The sequence below is a fragment of the Saccopteryx bilineata genome, chromosome 3 (assembly GCF_036850765.1).
Source record: "Saccopteryx bilineata isolate mSacBil1 chromosome 3, mSacBil1_pri_phased_curated, whole genome shotgun sequence".
Taxonomy (NCBI): domain Eukaryota; kingdom Metazoa; phylum Chordata; class Mammalia; order Chiroptera; family Emballonuridae; genus Saccopteryx; species Saccopteryx bilineata.
Window position 1 is genome coordinate 269,434,384 of NC_089492.1, and position 22,436 is coordinate 269,456,819.

The 22,436-nt window shown below is 45.0% G+C and overlaps 1 protein-coding gene across 1 annotated transcript in view; it reads left to right on the plus strand.

The window, feature by feature from the left end:
- Positions 1-12,132: 12,132 nt before the first annotated feature.
- The window catches only part of PTP4A2 (protein tyrosine phosphatase 4A2), a 35,731-nt gene continuing 25,427 nt past the window's right edge, over positions 12,133-22,436 (plus strand). Inside the window, exon 1 of the mRNA XM_066269807.1 lies at positions 12,133-12,544. The gene's annotated coding sequence lies outside the window, so the exon portion shown is untranslated. The remainder of the gene's footprint in view (positions 12,545-22,436) is intronic.

Below are 22,436 nucleotides of genomic sequence, written 5' to 3' on the forward strand. Positions count from 1 at the left end.
TTTAAGGCTGGAGAGCAGGGGAAATTTTTTTTTTTTTAAATACACCTAGAAGGAAAGCCTCTGACATTGAAGGTAATATAATCTTTTGTCCCTTTGCCTGCCTTCTGTTCCCTTCCCCACAATGGGCTCCCCTACCCCTTCTCAATAGGTCTGCTTGGCCTGGAAAACTCCTTTTCTTTACTTGGGCCTATAAAAGGAGGGACTGCACTAACTGACCTAAGAAGTTCTTTTAGACATTAATTCAAGTAAGTTCGTAGTCCTTCTGCTTTCCCTCCTACAAAAACTCATTTTTAGGGAGGATCTGATCATCTCATTCTCATTATGTGAATATGGCTGGTGAAGCCCAGTTTATTTTTTCTCTCTCATGATGTTTACATTTGAACAAAAGATGAAATATTATTTGGCTTTAAACCAAGAAAGAAACCTTCAATTGTGCAGTTTATATGCACATAAGCTGAGGATGGGGTAAGTGATGTTGGGGGGGCAGGGTAACCTTTTCAGTATCCTTGAAAAACACAGCAATAGTCCAGTTAGAATCCTTGGGGCAGAGATGGGTACTCGAGGTTATAACTAGGTAAAATGGGACCCACTGTGGAGGGAAAAGTCAAGATTCTGGTCATAGCACCTGGCAGAATTAAGACAACTGTGCACCTGCTGGGGAAGGAGTGCTCTCGATTTCACAATGTGACCTTGATTGCCCCATTTAACCTGGTGCTTTGATGTCTCAGTGTGTAGAAACATTATCACAGGCAGAGAGCATATATTAAACATTTATACACAAACAGATAATCCAAGTCAGTGGTTTTCAACTGCCGGTCTGCCACAAATTTCGTGCAGTTCGGCGAAAGAGTTAACCACCCAGATGTTGTATAGACTCCATCATTATAGACTCTATATAGTCTTCATACAATATCATAAACTCTTTCGCAGATGGCGGTTGAAAAACACTAATCTAAGTCACTCTGAAACAGGTTGCCATAATGAAAATAGCTTACACTGTTAAACCAATATCCAGAATGTAGGTAGATTGTAACCACATTCTCATTTGGGAAGCAGAGGGCACAGTGGTTGAGGGTGTGTATGAGGGGCCCTGGACAAATACTCCCTGGGTTCAAATCCTGCCTCTGTCATATATTACCTGGGTGACCTTGGTCAAGTTCGCTTAAGTGGGTTCCCTGTTATTCATCTGTTTCCCATTTGTAAAATAAGGATAATAATAATTTTCACCTTCTAGGACTGTTGTGAAAATTATATTAGTTAATTCATATAAAGTGCTTAGAACAGTGCTTGGCACATAGTAAATGCTCAATAAATGTTAGCTGTGAATATCATTACCTACTAATCCCTCCGTGGTGTAGGGAGATTTGCTGCTTTACTTCCAACAACTCGTTTCAGTTATTTTATTATTTTTTGTTAAGTGAGAGGCATGGAGGCAGGGAGGCAGCAAGACAGACTCCCAGCATGGGCCAGGACCCATCCGGGCAAGCCCCCTACAGGGTGATGCTCTGCCAATCTGGGGCGGCTGCTCTGTTACTCCACAACCTAGCTATTTCAGCACCTGAGGCAAGGCCATGCAGTCATCCTCAGTGCCTGGAGCCAAATTGCTTGAACCATTCCAGCCATGGCTGTGGGAAGGGAAGAGAGAAAGGGAGTCAGAGAGAAGGGAAAAGGAAGGGGTGGAAAAGCAGATGGTGGCTTCTCCTGTGTGCCCTGACTGAACCAAACCTGGGATTTTCACACTCCGGGCTGCCGCTCTGCCGCTGAGCCAACTAGCTAGGGCCTTGTTTTAGTTATTAATAAATTATTTTATATTTCCTAACTTCCAGAAGGGGAAACCAAGTCTGGAGGTAACGAACAATGCTGTGAACTGGACCCAACAGGCAGGGCAACACAGGGCCAAAGGTTAAAGTACTGGCCTGGAGTCTGCTGCGGATTCTCAGCACCACCTAGCGCAGATCTCCCCACTCTTGGGGCCTCAGTTGCCTCATCTTTTAGTAAGATAAAACAGGAAGTTGAGCCACATTTCTTAACTTTTCCCTTTCCCTCTCTCCCAGTTTCTTTTCTTTTCTGGATTTACACCTGACGGGATCCTGAAAGCTGATTGGTCTTGGAAAGGATCTCGAAAGAGGTCCTGGCCTTTCCTAGTGCTCTCAGGCCCAAAGCCGTAGTAGCTTTCCAGCTCCTACCCGCCCGAGAAGAGGGAACTCTCTGCCCGCAGCCCCACCCCTGGAGCGAGCAGGAAGTCTCCGGGAATTCACAGCTCTTGTCCCTCCCAGCTGGCCTCCCCACTACTTCACGCAGGGAAGCAGCTGAGAGCAAATTGCCCGGGTATGTGCTCAACTCTCAGGGGCTTCCCGCAGACGCTGACTAGAAAGGGGGGTCTTCCTGAAGCCGGCGGTAACCGGCACCCTGCCTCCTTGGCCTCCACCCCAGTAAAAGGCGGCTGTAAATTCCGGAAGAGAGATTAGAGGCAGGGGATGGGTGGGGCGGTGAATCAGTACATTCCTTCCTCCCCCCTGCCTCCTCCTCCCCAGCTATCACTTTGGGAGGGTTGGGTCCTCTCACGGGCTTCTCTTGATCAGTCCACTGGCGGGGTCCAGCAAAGCTAAGCAGTGCTGGGCGGGACCCTTGCAGGACTCTCCCAAGCTCGGCTGAACTTTGTAGAACCTGGATCGCTTATTTTGCAGTTCATGACCCCATTTGGTTTCAGGTTGGGGAATTTTGGTCGTTGCTTCCAACTGAGTCTTTTCCATGAGAGTGGCTCCCGCTTATTGAGCAAGCCCCTGAGAGGCAAGGTCTGTGCTGGGTCAGTCAGTTTGCCCCAAACTTTGCAATGCAAGCATACCTTATCTCAAGTTAGAGGCAAGGAATCTGAAAACCTGAGAGCTGTTAGGTAACTTGCCCAAGGTCACACAGTGGCAGAGACCGGACTAATCCCTACTCTATTGGTTTCATTAATTTCCCACCACACCCTGTGGCTTCCTTTACTTTAGGACACGGGGGGGGGGGGGGGGGGAACAACAACAGTTAGTAGGGGGTAGGGAAGTAATATGTATGGACGCCCTCCCATGGTGCTAGGTACTTTAAATATACTCTTTAATGATTTAATTTTTTCACAACTCCCCCCTGAGAAAGATGTGATCAACATGCCCATGTTACACATGAGGAAACTTTAGAAGTAAGGAATTTAAGGGGCAGACCTGGGGTTCCAGTAGAGTCATAGTACAAAACCACAGTTTATATTTGTATAGTGTTTGACAGTTTATAAAGTACTTTGAAGATCTTCATTTCAGAGCAATCCTATTTCACAGATGAGGATAGAGGTTCCTTCCTGAAGTTAAGCCATCTATCCAAGGTCACAAAGCTAATAGTAAGTAGCAGAGCCTGCAATTTTAAAATAAACTCTATTGAGCCAGTAGTAGCAAAACTCATTCCATTTGTTCGTTCCACAGTGCGAAGTACCATTCTAGTTATATTAACAGCTAACATTTATTGAACACTTACTCTGTGTCCAGTATGGTGCTGAGTTATATACACTAATTCCTGTGATACTCAAAACTATCTTATGAGCCGAGTACTGTTACCTTTTCCATTTTACAGATGGGGAAATCGAGATTGGATGAAGTAACTCCCCAAAGTTACAGAGCAACTAAATGGCAATGCGAAGATACCAGATCAAACAGTCTGGAGTCCCATGGTATGAACCAGACAATTGGGTTGTGTCCCTACTTGTCTGAAACCACTTCTCCCAAGATTTTGGGTTTTGGTAACACTACTGTTCTTTCTCTAACCCCTGTGTGTGGCAGGCCCACACAGCTCCTGCTAAAGCTCTGCTCTATGAAATCAGTCATGAATACCGCCAGCTTTGCCTCACATGGGCACTGGGAGGATTAATAAGCTAATGACATTTGGAATGCTTCTGCAAAGGCAGTGGATAAACTCAGGGCACTTATTGTGTATAAAACTCACTATCAAGGGTGGTTCACATTGTAATTAGGTGCCTGCAGCCTGGTTCCTGATTTGAGGCGTGCGGTCTTGGTGTAATGCTGTCATGGCTAGGCAGGTTCACGTTGGATTCGGGCAGATTGTAGAGAAACTGTGGAGCCAGAAAGCATTGGGGCATTCCATTTAATAAAGTCTCACAACAGCAGATAAGCACATAGGCAGGGGAAACCACCTCTCAGGCAAACAAACAGCAAAATGGCCCCTCACAGTGGCAAGCAGGCAATCTCCCATCTCTCTTGAGCACAGGCACCCATAGCCTTATATAGGCCACACACACGTACTGCTATGCACCCACGCACCAATTAGGCAAAATGCTTACACCTGGTAACCTCGCAAGCAAGCCTAACACAGCTGCCTCACATTTTACCCCTTTAGGGTTGCTCACTTCACAATCTGTCTACATGATATCAAACAGACTACAGCAACAGCAAAAGTTACACAACGATTACAATAATTACAAAGGCGTCCTTCACAATGTCTCCCTGAGCACTTTGCCCAAGGTGCAAACTGGAGGCCTTTCTCTAGCCCCCTACTCCACAGTAGGTGGGAGGGCCTGTATAGTCCAGGGCTGTCGCAGGCGTCCCCAAACTATGGCCTGCAGGCTGCAATGCGGCCCCTGAGGCCATTTATCAGGGGCCCCCACTGCACTTCTGGAAGGGGCACCTCTTTCATTGGTGGTCAATGAGAGGACCACTGTATTTGGCAGCCCTCCAATGGTCTGAGGGACAGTGAACTGGCCCCCTGTGTAAAAAGTTTGGAGACCCCTGCAAGTGTCCTTGGTGCATCTCTCTAACTGGATGAGAGCAGCTTCCTGGTGCAGGAGGGTATCCATCGGAGCTGTTCCCCCATCAGGGTCTCTCATACTGTCCAAAGGCAGCATGTGCATCCAACAAGGGAGCTGGTGTCCCCCCTCTGGTTACAGTCCAAGAGTATATTACACAGCTCAATGATCAGTCCATGATAGGCAGGTAATCACCAAGGTAAAGGTCCATTACAGGCAAGTAGGTTCACATAGGGCCTCAGGCCTCCCCCACCATCCCTGCCATCACAGCAGCTCTGAAGACGCTGCCCCAAGGAGGAGCACATGCAACCTCTCCACCTCTGCTCCAGAGAGCATGATGCCATCTACCCCTAGGTCCCACAATCGCAGCAAGCCTACCAGGGGCTCAGTAGGTACTCTTTGCTGCTGGGTTTTTACCTTCTGGACGACCACTGGCCAAGCTCTGAGTGTGCGGATGGCAGCTTCAGCTCAAGCTTCCTCACCCTCAGAAGAAGAGCTGGAAACGCCTGCTCCTGCCGACTCAGAGCCACTCCGCCGGCACAGCTCCATCTTCAGTTACTGCAGCTCCCTGCTCTCAGCCTGAAGCTGAACCCACAGTTGTTCTTCCAACAACTGTAGCTGCCAATGTTCAACCTCCATGGCAAACTACAACTCACGGACCTGTTCAGCCTCCTTCTTTTTTTTTTTTTTTTAAGTGTCATTATTATTATTATTATTTTTTTTAATTTTATTTATTAATTTTAGTGAGAGAGTAAGGGAGAGAGAGAGGGATAGGAACATAGATCTGTTCCTGTATGTGCCCTGACTGGGGTTCAAACCGGCAACCTCTGAACTTCGAGATGATGCTCCAACCAACCAAGCTATCCAGCAAGGGCATTTTTTATTTTATTTTATTTTTTTTATTTTTTTACAGAGACAGAGAGGGATAGACAGGGACAGAGAGAGATGAGAAGCATCAATCATTAGTTTTTCATTGCACGTTGCGACATCTTAGTTGTTCATTGATTGCTTTCTCATATGTGCCTTGACCGTGGGCCTTCAGCAGACCGAGTAACCCCTTGCTCGAGCCAGCGACCGTGGGTCTAAGCTGGTGAGCTTTTGCTCAAACCAGATGAGCCCGTGCTCAAGCTGGCAACCTCGGGGTCTCGAACCTGGGTCCTCTGCATCCCAGTCTGACGCTCTATCCACTGCGCCACTGCCTGGTCACAGCCTCCTTCTCCAGTGCTCACTCCAGTTCAAGCCGTTGTTGCTGCTAGGTCCACAACTCACCCTGGAGCTCTTGACCTTGGGCCACCTCTCACAGAGCTTTTGGTTTCCTCTTATTGAGCTGTAAAGAACAGCCAGCCCACAGTCCCCAAAAGGACAGCCATGGGAGCCATAACAATGACCAGTCCTCTACCTCAGTGTTTTTCAACCAGTGTGCCACACTAGTGTGCCGTGAGACATGGTCAGGTGTGAGTATAAATACATTTAGAAACTATATTATTAACTATATGTATAATATGTACTGTGTTAGAGTGTCATTTTGGTAGGTGGTGTGCCCCAGGATTTTGTAAATGTAAAAAATGTGCCATGGCTCAATAAAGGTTGAAAATCACTGCTCTACCCCACCCCTCAAAGGTGGCTGCGGCTCCATACCCATCTGTTCTGAATCTTGCCCACTACACCAGATGTAATGCCGGTGGCCAACGTCATGGCCGGGCAGACCACGGTAGAAAAATTTCTGTGGAGCCAGAAAGCATTAGGCCATTCTGTTTAATAAAGTCTCACAACAGCATACAAGCACACAGGCAGGGGAAACCACTTCTCAGGCAAACAAACAGCAAAATGGCCCCTCACAGTGGTGGACAAGCAACCCACACATGTACAATCCCCCATCTCTCTCAAGCACAAGCACCCATAGCTTTATATAGGCCATACACACAGTGGTGCTGCTATGCACCCACGCACCAATCAGGCAAAGTGCTTACACCTGGTAACCCTGTGAGCAAGCCTAAAACAGCTGCCCCACACTTGGGAAACCATTTGGATGAGGTAATTCATGCAGGACTTAGAGCAGGGGTCGGGAACCTTTTTGGCTGAGAGAGCCATGAATGCCACATATTTTAAAATGTAATTCTGGCGTCGGCCTAGCGTGCGGAGGACCCGGGTTCGATTCCCGGCCAGGGCACACAGGAGAAGCGCCCATTTGCTTCTCCACCCCTCCGCCGCACCTTCCTCTCTGTCTCTCTCTTCCCCTCCCGCAGCCAAGGCTCCATTGGAGCAAAGATGGCCCAGGCGCTGGGGATGGCTCTGTGGCCTCTGCCCCAGGCGCTAGAGTGGCTCTGGTCGCAACATGGCGACGCCCAGGATGGGCAGAGCATCGCCCCCTGGTGGGCAGAGCGTCGCCCCATTGTGGGCGTGCCGGGTGGATCCCGGTCGGGCGCATGCGGGAGTCTGTCTGACTGTCTCTCCCTGTTTCCAGCTTCAGAAAAATGCAAAAAAAAAAAAAAAAAATGTAATTCTGTGAGAGCCATACAAGGACTCATGTACGTTTTGCATTATCCAATAAAAATTTGGTGTTGTCCTGAAGGACAGCTGTGATTGGCTACAGCCACCCACAACTATGAACATAAGCGGTAGGAAATAAATGGATTGTAATACATGAGAATGTTTTATATTTTTAACGTTATTATTTATTTATTTATTTATTTACAGAGACAGAGAGTGAGTCAGAGAGAGGGATAGACAGGGACAGACAGGAACGGAGAGAGATGAGAAGCATCAATCATTAGTTTTTCGTTGCGTGTTGCAACACCTTAGTTGTTTATTGATTGCTTTCTCATATGTGCTTTGACCGTGGGCCTTCAGCAGACCGAGTAACCCCTTGCTGGAGCCAGCGACCTTGGGTTCAAGCTGGTGGGCTTTTGCTCAAACCAGATGAGCCCATGCTCAAGTTGGCGACCTTGGGGTGTCAAACCTGGGTCCTCTGCATCCCAGTCCGATGCTCTATCCACTGCACCACCGCCTGGTCAGGCAATTATTATTATTATTATTATTATTATTATTATTATTAAAGATTTGTCTGCGAGCCAGATGCAGCCATTAAAAGAGCCACATCTGGCCCTGGCCAGTTGGCTCAGTGGTAGAGTGTCGGCCTGGCGTGCGGGAGTCCCGGGTTCGATTCCTGGCCAGGGCATACAGGAGAAGCACCCATCAGCTTCTCCATCCCTCCCCCTCTCCTTCCTCTCTGTCTCTCTCTTCCCTTCCCACAGCCGAGGCTCCACTGGAGCAAAGTTGGCCCGGGTGCTGAGGATGGCTCCATGGCCTCTGCCTCAGGCACTAGAATGGCTCTGGTTGTGGCAGATCGATGCCCCAGATGGGCAGAGCATCACCCCCTGGTGGGCATGCCAGGTGGATCCCGGTCAGGTGCATGCAGGAGTCTGTCTGACTGCCCCCCCGTTTCCAACTTCAGAAAAATACAAAAAAATAAAGAAAAAAAGAGAAAAAAAAAGAGCCACATCTGGCTCACAAGCCTAGGTTCCCAACCCCTGGCTTAGAGCATTTCCCTGCTGTCCTAGGGTATGGTGAATTGGTGGTGCCATGGTCTCAGAGGAGGGTATTTCCAACAGTTCAGAAGGAATTCCAGGTGAAATTGATCAGTAAGAGTACATAGATTTCAGGTGAACATCTCTATAGCATTTGAACAGTTGATTGCATTGTGTGCCCATTACCCAAAGTCAAATCATTTTCCATCACCTTATGTTTGTCCCTCTTTACTCCACTCCTCTCCACCACCCCTCTTTCTGGTAACCACTTCACTTCTATCTATGTCCATGAGTCTCAGTTTTATATCCCACCTGTGTGTAAAATCATATAATATTATACTTAGCTTTCTCTGATTTACTTATTTCACTTAGTGTAATGTTCTCAAGGTCCATCCATGTTATCATAAATGTGTCATTTTTTTTTTTTTTTGTATTTTTCTGAAGCTGGAAACGGGGAGGCAGTCAGACAGACTCCCTGCCCTACCAGGATCCACCCGGCACACCCACCAAGGGGCGATGATGCTCTGCCCATCCGGGGCGTCGCTCTGTTGCGACCAGAGCCACTCTAGCGCCTGGGGCAGAGGCCAAGGAGCCATCCCCAGTGCCCGGGCCATCTTTTGCTCCAATGGAGCCTTGGCTGCGGGAGGGGAAGAGAGAGACAGAGAGGAAGGAGAGGGGGAGGGGTGGAGAAGCAGATGGGTGCCTCTCTTATGTGCCCTGGCCGGGAATCGAACCCAGGACTTCTGCACGCCAGGCCGACGCTCCACCACTGAGCCAACCAGCCAGGGCCTAATGTGTCATTTCTTATGGCTGAATAGTATTCCACTGTATATATGTACCATATCTTTTTTCTTCTTTTTGAGGAGGGGAGATAGACAACTCCCACATGCACCCCAACCAGAATCCACTTGGCAAAACCCTATCTGGGACCAATGCTTGGATCAACTGAGCTATTTTAGCACCTGAGGATGATGCACTTGGACCAACCCAGCTATACTCAGTGCCTGGGGCTGATGCTTGAACCGATTGAGCCACTGGCTGTGGGAGGGGGAGAGGGAGTAAAGGGGGAGAGGGAGGGGAAAGAAGCAGATAGTCGTTTCTCTTGTGCGCCCTGACTGGGAATCGAACCTGGAATGTCCATATGCCAGGCTGATGTACTGAACTGAGCCAACCAGCCAGGGCCATACCACATCTTCTTTATCCAATTCTCTATCGAGGGACACTTTGATTGTTTCCATGTCTTGGCCACTTTGAATAATATGATGAACATGGTAGTCCATGGGGACACCAGTTATTGAAGTTATTGACTGGAGTCAGAGACTAACATCATGCTTATTGGGCTTTAGAGGCAAATACCTGGGCTGAATGAATCCTGCCTCTGTCACTTCATCTCTCTTAGCTGCCAATTCCTTTTTTTTTTTTTAAGTCTTTTTTATTTATTTATTTATTTTGTATTTTTCTGAAGTTGGAAACAGGGAGGCAGTCAGACAGACTCCTGCATGCGCCCGACCGGGATCCACCCAGTACGCCCACCAGGGGGCGATGCTCTGCACATCTGGGGTGTTGCTCTGTCACAACCAGAGCCATTCTAGTGCCTGAGGCAGAGGCCATGGAGCCATCCTCAGGGCCCAGGCCAACTTTGCTCCAATAAAGCCTTGGCTGCGGGAAGGGAAGAGAGAGACAGAGAGGAAGGAGAGGGGGAGGGGTGGAGAAACAGATGGGTGCTTCTCCTGTGTGCCCTGGTCGGGAATCGAATCCAGGACTCCTGCATGCCAGGCCGATGCTCTACCACTAAGCCAACCGGCCATGGCTAAAGTCTTTTTTTTAATAGATTTTTATTTATTGATTTTTACAGAGAAGAGAGGGAGCGATAAGTATCAACACATAGTTGCTTCACTTTATTTGTTCATTGGTGGCTTCTCATATGTGCCTTGACCAGGCATGTTCAGGGTTTCAAACCAGCGAGCTCAAAAGGCTCCAATCCCTTTTAAAATGAGAATAATAATACTTTCTTTATAGGGTTATTTTGAAGCATAAACTTGATAATTAGTTTAAAACACCTTGCCCATGTTAGAATAAAATGGTAGCCATTATTGTTACCCTTATGATGTTACCATATTATTTACTGACATTCTACGGCCAGGCTGAGAGCTAGGTGGAGGGAAGATTCAGTCTTCTGTTCAACTGTCTACTAGACTGCCTCAAGTAGGTCAGTTTCAGTAGGAGGGATTCATGAAAATAGGCATTTATAAAACAATGTGATAAATGCTATGATAGGGGGTTGCATAAGGTGTTTTGAGACTTTAGCAGAAGAATGAATAACCAGGAGGCTCAGCAAAAGTTTTGCAGAGGAGACAATTGTCTGTTTCAAGTCTGTGCTTGGAGGAAGAGGAAAATGCTGCCTGCTGGAATCAAGTAGAATGCAAGTGGCAGCTGAGTCTGTGCTCCTCAATCAACAGTGGTGAATCTCATCCTCAGTCCCTCTTGCTTCAAGGCCTCTTAACTCCCACACAGCCCTGCCAGTCAGCCTTGCCCTGTAACACCCCATCCTGGGCCACCTGCTGGTGCTGAATATCCTGGGTTCTGTGCTGAACCGATGTGGCTGAGTCATAAGATCTTCCTTTTTACTACTAAGCTTTGATGGAAGCCTTCTGGCCGGGAACAATGCCCCTTCCTGGTGTGGAAGGCCTCATGAGGACTACTGGCCAGTGTCCCTCCGTACAGGGTCAGATGAATAGGTGTGCGGTGGTGAGATGGTGAGGGGATCTGGGGAGAGGCAGCTCGAGGGGTAGTAGTCCCTTCTATATATATAGGTGCTAGTTTTGGGCAGGTGAGACTACCCAAGGTGGATAGGGAAGACAGAGCCCCCCACTCCCCCCAAGGCTTCTGGGTAAGCCTCCTGTATTTGTCCCAAGCCAGCCTCCAGTGCCTCTTTGTGGCTGCTATCTGGCAATAGCCCAGACCAGTCTCCCAACTCGCCAGTGACCACATTTTCCAGTCTGACAAAGAATTAAATAATTTCTGGTCACCTTTCAAATGCAAGAGAGAATGGTTGAATCTCGAGGATAATCAATCCCTGTCGTTAAAGGGGACATTAAGTTGGAAACCTTGAAATTCAGGGTCTCCTCTTCATCAGGCACTTTTTTTGTTATTATTGATATGTGAAAAGAACCCCATGAGGTAGCTGATAACTATTTCCATTTTAATATTTGAGAATACTCAGAGAGAGGAAATAACTCGCCCAAGATGCTGCATCCCAGAAGTTTGAATTTTGGTCTGTCAGGAGGGTTCATAGGTCTGGGTGTGTGTGCTGGCGGAGCTGTGGGAGGAGGCACAGAAACATCCTTTGCAATTGCAGACGCACACGCCATTTATTTGGGGCCTCAAAGAAGGGCATCCAAGAACTGAGGTGCCCTGGTTCTCACTTCTGAGTTGGAAATCCCCAAGCAAAGGGCTCGGTCGCCGCCCGGTCCCAACGAGAGCTGGCCCCAGGCCCCACCGCCGGGTTTGCGGGAAAAAGCCCTTCGACTTTGCAGGTCAAACGGCAGCCTCTGACCCTCGTCCTAGCCCAGGTGCGGATGGGTGGGCCGCGGCGTGGGCGAACGACTCGCTAGGCCTTGTTCTACCCTCTCCCGGGTCACATGGACGGGCTTCCGCAGTCGGGAGTGCAAAGCGGAACGAAGGCCGAGAAGCCGGCCAGGCGTCGAGGGCAGTGGGTCAGCGCCCTGCGGGCCAGTGGGCGGGCCCAACCGCCCGCGAGCCGGCCGGCCAGCCAGTCAGCGAGTGCGGTGGGTGGGCCCACGGGCGCGCGCCCCGCGCCCCGCAGCGCCCCCTGAGGGGCGGCGGCGGGAGCTGGTTCCGGCTGCGCGCGCAGCGGTGGTGGCGGAGGCGCGATCGGTCGGGCTGTAACCGTCGTCCGTCCAGTAGCGGCTGGAGCGGCAGCGGCGGCCGGGCACGGCTCTAGGCGACGCCACAGGGCAGCGGCGGCAGCGGGGGCAGCGGCGGCAGCAGGAGACGCAGCGGCGGCCGCAGCAGCAGCAAGACGGACTCGTGGACACGCGCCGCCGCCGCCGGGCCGGGCCGGGTGTCGCGCGCCGAGGCTGGGGGGGAGTCGTCGCCGCCGCCGCCACCGCTACCGCCGCCGCCGCCGCCGCCGAGGTGACTGAGGAGAGAGGCGCCTCCTCGCTCCCGCCGCCGCCGGACGTCAATGCCCAGTCCCCAGCTCGCCAGCGTGAGTGCGCTGCTCCGGGGCGGCCCCCGCGCCGGCTCCCGGGGCCGCGGGAAAGGGAAGGGCGGGAGGCGCTGCAGCCATTAGTACAGGCCCGAGACACGTCCCCGGAAGGAGGGCCGGGCCGGGGCCCGCGGAGGGGGGAGCGCGGCCGGGAAGCGTGGAGAAGGAGGGTGGGTGAGGGGGCGGTTGTGTGTGTGTAAGAATGTTGAGTGTGGGTGGGGGGAAATGTGCGTGCGTGAAGAGGGTGAAGAGTGTGAGTTGGGGAAAGGGCTGAGTGCATGTGGGGGTGAGAGAAGGGTGTGTGTGTGGGGGAGAAAGTGTGTAGATGGAGTAGTTGGGGGAGTGTGTGTAGGAGTGTGCGTGAGTGTACAGGAGGGCGTGTGCGGGGTGGGGGAGAGTGGGAATGTGTCTGTGTGGATGGTGGGAGAATGAGTGAGTGTAGGAGAGTAAGTGTGGGGGGCAGCTGTGGGCATGAGTGAGTGAGTGGGGGGAATATGATTGCGGTATGAGAGAGGTTGGGGAAAAGGGGAATGGCAGGGGAGGGGGTGTGGAAGGGTGTGCCTGCGTCTGTTGAGTGTGAGCAGGCATCCTAGAGGCTCTCCTTGATCGTGGTGTATGGCGATAGTGAATTCTGGTGTCCCGGGTTGGGGCGTCTTGTCCCTGCCTTCTTGGGTTCAAGTATGAAGAAATGATATAGGAATATGTCGCTGAGGCAACTGTCATCTTCTGGTTCTGGGATTTTAAAGAGTCAGCCTTTATTATTATCTTTTTTTTTTTTTTTAATAACTCTCCTCCCCCCCCCCCCCCTTCATGCCATGGACATAAATTTCTAAATTTGTTAAGGATGTGACTGTCCTTCCATTTCAGCCTGGGAATTTGAGAGCTAACTGAAACTTGTCTATAGCCAGAATCCTTGGGTCTTGCTTTTAGAAAGTGTTCAGAAGCATAGGCTCTTCTGTAAAGTACTGCTGGCTTTTCAGGTGAGGTGAAAGGTATTTTGAAGTCATTTTCTAGGTTGTGTTTCTTTCTTAATCATCTGAAGAAAGCTCTTATAAAATAATGATTATGATGATGATATGATATAATGTTGATGATGTAGAAGAACCATAGGCTAGTTTACCATTTTTCTGAAATTTGTCAAGAGACACATAATGTCTAATGTAGTTATAGTATCACTTGAGGTATTCAGCAAATGCTGCTTGTCTGTTTGGAGTCACGGCTGGATTAGAATATGGTAGTTATTTGCTGCCATGCTCTACCTTACAGAGTAATTTCAGACAGGAAGTGAGTGAAGTTATGCTTTGTTCAATGTGCAAAAAGAAATTAAGTCTACAGAAGTGACGCTTGATTAAGGCTTCAGATTCACTTGCCAGTGTACCATTGTGTTGGTGAAGATGGTGAAAAGTTGTTTGCCAGTATTCTGATCTTAACATTTTAAAAATTGTTCCACATTGGATAGTAAATGGGCTGACCACTGTCATGGCCTTTCCCCTGATTTTTGTGTTGTAGAAGTAGGGGTTTTGATAGGTATTTTACACCTTAAGGAGGGGACTTTTCTTAGAAGTTGGGAGGTTTTCAATATGATAAGCAAAGAGTAGGGTGATCCTTTTGATAGTAGAGATAATAGAATCACAGACAAAAGCGATGATGTGTCAGGAATTACATTTTTCTTTGAACATTCATTCTCTTTGTTTTCATTCTTTCCCTCAATCACTTAGTATCACCTTAGTTATTTTTGAAAATAGTAATGTTACTATTAAGTGGCGAACTGGATTAATTAATATTAAACGCCTACTATGCACTAGTTGCTTTTTATACTCTCATTTAATTCTTACAGCTACTAAAAGGTGATGTGTTCTCGTTTGTATTTATGTGGCACATATTGAGTGGTTTCTGTTTGCCAGGCACTAGGGATACAGTGATGAGCCCTCTTTGACTTAAAGTAATGAAGAGACTCAGAGATAGAGAGACTAAAAGAGGTTCAGTAACTTGTCCCAGGTCACAAGATAATAAGAATTAGAGTTGGATTAAAAATCCAGGTCTGTCTGACTCCAAAGTTCTTGATTTTCCACTGCATAGTTACTACAACCTTCACATTAGGTTGTCTCACTTTCCGTGTTTCACCACACAGGGGCTTATCAGGTGAGAGACCTTGAAGTTAAAGCAAAAGACTGAATGGCTGGAGGCAAGGGGGTCATTTAGGAGATGCTGACTGGAGGCTCTTTGGGACCTAAGCACGGGTTTTATGTGGGTGGAGGTTTTGCCTTGAACTCTCTTGGGGCCTCAGGGAGTGTGCATTGAGACAGTTTTTATGAGGTACCTGGGATATATGTATGAGAGGAAAGTCTGATTGAAGAAGCTCAGCCTCCTTTTATGTTTTTTATTTGGTGGGAAAGAGGAAGAGTATATTGAGGCTAAGAGTCAAAAGTTGTCACTTTTTAAAAACATTTATTGATTTTAGAGAGAGGAGAATATTTATTTGTTGTTCCACTTATGTATACATCCATTGGTTGCTTCTTGTATGTGGTCTGACTGGCGATCAAACCCACAGCATTAGTGTATTGGGATGATGCTCTAACCAACTGAGCTCTACTAGTCACTTCTTTGTGAAAGTCTTTTTGTTCAGCTCTGTGGGATACATTCCTCAGAAGATGGTAAATTATGAGAAAATAATACAAAAGCACTTTGTTAATTATACCTTGAAATACAAAGTATTACCATTAAGACTTTTCTACTAAGGCAACAGTTTAAATTGTTATATTTTGTAGCTGGAAAAGGCTAGCATTTTAGAACACCTATACAAATGAGAAATTGTTTAGAATTGCTGAACCTGGTATGTTCTGACTCAGAACAGCAGAAGTCAAACCACTCCCTCCATGAGTCAGTCAAGTAATATTTAATTTGAATGAACCAAATTTATAGGCAGAAACCATTTACAACATCATTGAACTTTGGTGGCACTAGGGAAGAGTAAATGTTTGAATTCTTTTGTACATAACTTTCTTAAAAAGTCTGGAGCCCATATTTATATTTTACTTGAAAAGACATTTGTATGTAAAAGGTAACAAAGATTTATGTGTATTAAGGTTTAACTTTTTACTCATTTTGTCTTTCAAAGGTAGCATTTCTGTGTGTAGTAGTTATAGAACATTAAGATTTTGAGGCACAAAATTGAAATTTGGTAGAGTTTTATTTTACAGGGTTTGATTATACTTTCTTTTGGTTAGAATGTAAGATTGGTAACCAGTGAAGCCTTTAGAAAAAGCATTTACAAATACAATGCAGAGGAGCAGTACATAAATTTTTAGCTGTTGCTCTTGGAGATTGAAACCTGAATTAGATTGATTTCTTTAAGTGCTATAACATTAGCTGTACTACTCATAGAAGTTGGAGGTCTTTAAAATTTTTGAGCAACTGGAAATCAGGGTCCATAGTTTGACATGGGTAAACTTAGTTATGTTTATTGAGAAGGGAAGTGGTTGAGTTTTTGAGGTTCTTAGAATACTTGTGAAGTTCAACATTATGTTAGGTTTCAGTATTCCTTTCTTAAGATCATTTCCTTTGTGCTGAACACAAATAATTTCATTTACAGTTTATAATAATCCTGAAAGTGGCATTCTTTTGGTTTTATAGATAAGGAAACATTTTTGTCAGTTACCATCTTTTACAGTTTAAAAAGTTTAAAATTTTTTATTTATTGATTTTTTTTTTTTTTAAGAGTGAGAGAGAGACAGAAATCTGAACCTGTTCCTGTATGTGCCCTGACCAGGGACTGAACCTGCAACCCTTGTGTAATGCTCTAACTGATGGAGCTATCCGGTCAGGGCTTAAAAATTTTTTTGGAATTGATTTTTTGAGAGGAGGGGAGAGAGAGAAGCATCTATTTGTTGGTTCCACTTACTTACTCATTTATTGTTTGATTCTTGTTATGTACCCTGACTAAGAACCGAACCTACAACCTTGGTTATCAGGACAATGAATGCTCTAACCAACTGAGCTACCTGGCCAGGGTCAGGCAAATTGATTTATAGGCTATCTGTTGAATCCCAGGTATTGGAATCCAACTTAAACAGTATCAGTAAATAAATGGTAGTGGCTAAAACAAACAATCCCTTAGGGCTTACAGTACTTATATCTCTGGCTAAACTTTTTTCTGTTAACTCTAGTCAATATTCAGAGAACTAGGTAGGAGTTAAGTAGATGTTAAGGAAGTTGGCCTTTTTTTGTTTGTTTGAATTTTATTCTTTTAAGGGTCCTTTAGGACTTGCATACTTTTTTTTGCTCTTTTGGGGATGTTGCTGCTTTGAGATTTTTCTCAAGACAGTAGTTGGATTATATAGAAACTGATGATCCTCTAAGTTTAAAAAATAAGAGTCCTTATACAGTTTAGATGATTTTGTATCTTGGGTTTGTTCAATGAACAGTGGATGCCACCAGTTATAATTACTTTGGAAAATGGTGATTTGAGTCTGTTAATCTGGGATATTAGAAGAGCCTTTTATCCATTTTCAACTTCACAGCTAGTATACTCTATATATAGAGGTGTCTATTAGCTTTCTCCAGTTATTCTCTGTTTTATTGACTGAACTACATTCTCTAGCTCCTTTGACTTCCTGCCTACTATTGGGACTTGAAGCCTTGCTGGATTGCTTGGTGTGGAGTTCAAGTGGCCATTGTATGTAAATCTGTTGCTCCTTAGAGTTGTAGAGGTCTAGGCTATACCAGAAACTGCCATTACTCTAGCACCCCTGTGAAAGAAGCTTTGTCTATATTTTCTCACAGTACCCTGTGGATTTACCAGGACCCAAGTGAGAAAATGACTTTTCTCCTGCCTGTTTTAGGTGGTTTTCCCTGCATTGTCTGTTTAATCAGTATAGACTTATGGGGCACAAAGTCTTTCCCAGAAAAATGACTATGAGGAGTTGACAGATTATACCACAGATTATACCAACAGTTTTTATGTGACTTTAATACACATGGTTTTTGTTTGCCTGAATGGATTTCTGTCCTTTAGGTTCTATAACACAGCATCCACTCTATTTTAAGTGGCCTAGAAACTAAATTTCATCATTTGAATATAAATTTACATTGCATAACATTGCCATTTTAAACTGGACAGAATTTTAAGATTAAGCTTTTCTGTGACCCTTTTCTTGCTAGTTGAGCCTGTTTTGAAAAAATATTTTGACCATTAGAGCAGTCTTTACCTTTAGAGAATTGGTGTATTTAATAATTCCTTTCATAGTATTTTTGGGTTGAAATTTCATTTTTCTCAGAAAATGTTAATTCTTTTGGCACAAAATGCATGCATGATATATTTGCTTTAGCAGATCAGATAAATTACTTTATATTTTTATTTCTGCAGTGGTCAAAAATGTTGGCTCTATATTAATGTATCATTTGACAAGAATTCAAATTCACAATCAGGTCTGCTTTCTTCTAGTCCTTTAGTTTTATTTTGTTTAATTTTTTTTTCATTCGTTAGTTTTAGTTGCGATTTAAGCATAACTTTTTTTTTGCACTCTTTTACAGGAAATATTCACTAGGTTGTACCACCACAGTATTTGTAAATTGTATTTATATATGTATATTGATATTCACTGTTTTTAGTAGCAAAGCAAATTGATGTGTTTTCTACTTTCCATATCAGGAGGGAACAGAGTGACTGGTTAGTACAGAAGGATATGAGTCATTAGCAGGATTTGTCAGCAAATTGGGAAGTGTATGATGGAGAAACAATAGATTCTAGTGACATTATTCTTCTTTCCACATGTGTGGTTACAAACAAGTTTCCTTTTGGTGATTGGTTTAAATTAGAATAATTTGGATCTTTCTGGATAAAAAGCACTTCAAATTTAACTCATAGACTGTACTCTGAATTGTGTTTCTAGTGAGATGAGGTCTTCATTTTGGAGGTCATGAACAAGTAGAATTTAGTTAAACTCATCTGTTTGCTAGGGAAAATTATTTATTAGGTAGGATTTACTTTAGTAAGTTGAGAGACTGTTTTTGTGCAGCTTGTTGGTATTTATGGAGTTGCTCATTAATCAGAAATGCCCACCAATATGGCAATGCTGTTGACCCTTGAACAGCACAGGTTTGAACTACATGGGTCCATTCATACATGGACTTTAATAAAGAAATGCCTCTATTGACCTGTGGTGGCGCAGTGGATAAAGCGTCGACCTGGAAATGCTGAGGTCGCCAGTTCGAAACCCTGGGCTTGCCTGGTCAAGGCACATATGGGAGTTGATGCTTCCTGCTCCTCCCCCCTTCTCTCTCTCCTCTCTCTCCCTCTCTGTCTCTCTCTCCTCTCTAAAAATAAATAAATATAAAAAATAAAAAAAAAGAAATGCCTCTATTATTTTTGACCTATGGTTGAGAGTCCACAGATGCAGAGGGCCAACTGTATGCACGGATCTATGCCATATTATATAGGTGACTTGAGCATCTGAGAATTTTGGTATCTGCTGAGGGTAGGGGGGGAAGAGCTGGTACCAGTTTGCCTCAGATACTAAGAGACAGCTTAAGTTTTTGGGGCACCAAAAGTTATACAGGGATTATCAGTTGTGTGAGTGTGTGTGTTTGGGGGGGGGTTAGGTGCCCTCCTCACCCCCACCTCATTGTTTAAGGGTCAACTGTATTTGTTTTCTCTCAGTGAGCAAATTGCTTCCTGACTGCTACTCTACTTTTAAATTTCAAAGAGCTTTTATTGCATTTAAATTGGTCTGAAATTATCAGCATGGTCATGGCCTTGACAGAGATATCTAACCAAAGACTCAAGTCCTTTCCAACTCATGCTACTATGGCCCTCCACTGTTTCTGCTAGTCTTGTCATCAAAGTTTTACCTTTCCTCAGAAGTCTTAATCCTACTCCATTCTAGTCATGCTTTGTATCTTCAAAATTGTTAGTGTTCTTATGGAATTTTAATGTCCGTCATCAAATATTTTTCACCCACTTTATTATTTTAGGATCTTGATTGTGGATGTTTGTATGGTATGCATGCAGAACTCCACAAGTATTTGTAAGATTGGGTATTCTGTGTCTTAGTATCATTCAGAGGTGGTAAGTTGCCCATCCTCATCTCAGTAAGTATTTGGAGGAAGAGGACAAAAAGAGTTAAAATTTATATTCAAAATTTTTTCTTTTTTTTTTTTGTATTTTTCTGAAGTGAGAAGTGGGGAGGCAGAGAGACGGACTCCCGTATGCACCTGACCGGGATCCACCTGACAAGCCCACTAGGGGGTGATGCTCTGCCCGGCTGGGGCGTTGCTCCGTTGCAACCGGAGCCATTCTAGCACCTGAGGTGGAGGCCATGGAGCCATCCCCAGCGCCCGGGCCATCTTTGCTCCAATGGAGCCTCGCTGAGGGAGGGGAAGAGAGAAACAGAGAGGAAGGAGAGGGGGAGGGGTGGAGAAGCAGATGGGCGCTTCTCCTGTGTGCCCTGGCCAGGAATCGAACCCGGGACCCCTGCACGCCAGGCCGACGCTCTACCACTGAGCCAACCGGCCAGGGCCTTTTTCTGCATTATTTAAGTGGAAAGAAAGGGAAGGGGATTCTATGTTGAAATTGAACTAAACTCGTGAGCAACAAATAATAACCTATTGATATGGCATTATTATAGAGTATTTCACCAGTTTTACTTTAAAGTCATATGTAATGTGAAATAACTGTATGGTTTTAAAAAGATTGTGAATGTTATGTTTTATGAAAATAAATATCAAGCCATTATTGAGCAAATAGTGGGTAGAAATTATATTTTAAAAGGCCACCAGCAGCTCCAAATGGAATGATTTGGGTTCTTGTCTGTTTATCTTGTTCTATACCCAGTACACAGAGAGATGGCTGTGATGTATAATGTGATTTGTATAAAGTTTAGGAGAGGAAGTAAAGTATAATTTACCCGGCTTTAGGGGAAACTGACCAAAATGTCCTAACAGCAGAAAAAATTTCTGGGGCTCAAACAAAAGAATTTGTGCTGACAAGATGTTATTTGAAATGTTTTTATTCTGTATCCTGACAGAAAGCTTCCTTCTATCCCCACTCCACTTTTCCTGGTAGATACTTGAACAGGACCAATACATTTGACAAAATAGGGAAATGAAAGAGTTAAGCTGACCCATAAATTGCTAAGCTCTGAAACATACATTTTAAGTAATGCTAACAATAGCCTGGAAGTTTTTGCTTTGCATGCTGTGCCTGTGCTGTAGCTTATTTTGAAAGGTGATTCAAATAACCTTTTCCCAAGTACCTATTTAGCAACCTCAGGGAACTTGCAGTTGTTATAGTCATTCAAACTGTCTTGATATAGGTGAGAGAACATTTCAAAGTGGTGTTGACAGGGTGAATCCAGGTGTCCTTTTGGAGTTTATTCCTACTGAATTTGCTTTATTACAGTTGGAAGTTTAGAATCTCAAATAATTGATTCAGTGGTTCTTGGGTTATGTGGATAGAGATGTTGGAAAATAAATTAAGATTATTAAGACTTAAATTGTTCTTCAGGACAATTACTTAGCCTTTTGAGCTTGAAGAAAGGATGGAAAGAAAAAAGAAAATAAACATTAGGATTTAATTTTATGAGAAAGCAGCTGAGTTTGAGATAGTTCTTACTGTATAGAGGTTTACCACAGTTACTTAGGAAGAATGTGCTTAAACTTAATAGTCTTGGGAGTCTTTTTTATTGATTTTTTTTTTTTTTTTTTTTTTTTGGAGGGAGAAGAGAGGAGGGGAGACAATTGATTTGTTCTTCCACTTACTTATACCGTCATTGGTTGATTCTTGTATGTGCCCCGACTAGGGATTGAACCCACAACTCTGGCACATCAGGACAATGCTCTAACCAACTGAGCTACCTACCTAGCTAGGGTGAGGCTTGGGAGTCTTAAAATGCACATAAATTAAAGTCTATGGAGAACATAGCCATGATATCTTTGCCTGGAAATGAAAGTGTGAATAACATAAGCAATTTAGTAGACCTCATTAAATTAATTTTTAAAAGATTCACACTTGAAAACAATAAAATTAATGCCCATTGGTAGCATTGTGCTATTGGGATTTTTAATGTTATTGCTGGTATTCAAATAATTTTTTAGAAAAAGTGAAAATTGGCTGTGGGGCTGTTACCTTCATTTAAATTTATTTTTATTTATTTTTTTTAAGAGTCAGAGAGAGGGATAGACAGGGACAGGATAGACAGGAATGGAGAGATGAGAAGCATCAATCATTAGTTTTTCGTTGCGCATTGCGACACCTTAGTTGTTCAATGATTGCTTTCTCATATGTGCCTTGACTGCGGGCCTTCAGCAGACCGAGTAACCTGTTACTTGAGCCAGCAACCTTGGGTCCAAGCTGGTGAGCTTTTTGCTCAAACCAGATGAGCCCGTGCTCAAGCTGGCGACCTTTGGGTCTCGAACCTGAGTCCTCAGCATCCCAGTCTGATGCTCTATCCACTGCGCCACCGCCTGGTCAGGCCATTTAAATTTATTAATGAAAAGAAAAATAAACTTGATGAGACTTAGCTGGAGAACTGCTAATCTTTAAAAGAGCAATGGAGTATAAAATTTAAAAGTACATGTTTTCGCCTGACCTGTGGTGGTACAGTGGGTAAAGCGTTGACCTGGAATGCTGAGGTCGTCAGTTTGAAACCCCGGGCTTGCCTGGTCAAGGCACATATGGGAGTTGATGCTTCCTGCTCCTCCCCCCTTCTCTCTCTTCTCTCTCTAAAATGAATAAATAAAAAAATGTATATATATAAAAAAAAGTGTTTTCTAGTGTAGCATGAAAATATTTAATGCAATTTTCGTCTTCTAGTTATTTGTAGAGGTGGGAATTACTAGAAAAGGACGACTACTTCTAATCACCATGGTACATACAAACTTGAAAACCACTCCT